The sequence below is a fragment of the Cariama cristata genome, unplaced genomic scaffold (genome assembly GCF_000690535.1).
Source record: "Cariama cristata isolate BGI_N322 unplaced genomic scaffold, ASM69053v1 scaffold27492, whole genome shotgun sequence".
NCBI lineage: Eukaryota > Metazoa > Chordata > Aves > Cariamiformes > Cariamidae > Cariama > Cariama cristata.
The window spans coordinates 2,698-2,947 of NW_009605923.1; positions in this window are offsets into that span (position 1 = coordinate 2,698).

A 250-nucleotide genomic window follows, 5' to 3' on the forward strand; every position below is an offset into this window, starting at 1 on the left:
TAGCGGGTAAAGACCTGCAGGAGAGGACGTGGGGCTGAGGCTGGGGCTCTTCTGCCGGCACCAAACTGCTGCCGGCACAAGAGCATGGAGCTGGGAGGGCATCACCAGCCCCGAAACACAGCTGTCCCCAGCCTGGGGGTACGATCCGACCCAGGGTCCTGCCCTACGGGGTGTCTCCCACTGTTGGAGCTGCCCGACTTCACCCCGGTAGAGGAGGAGATGTTCCCCACCGAGGCACGGGGATGGCATG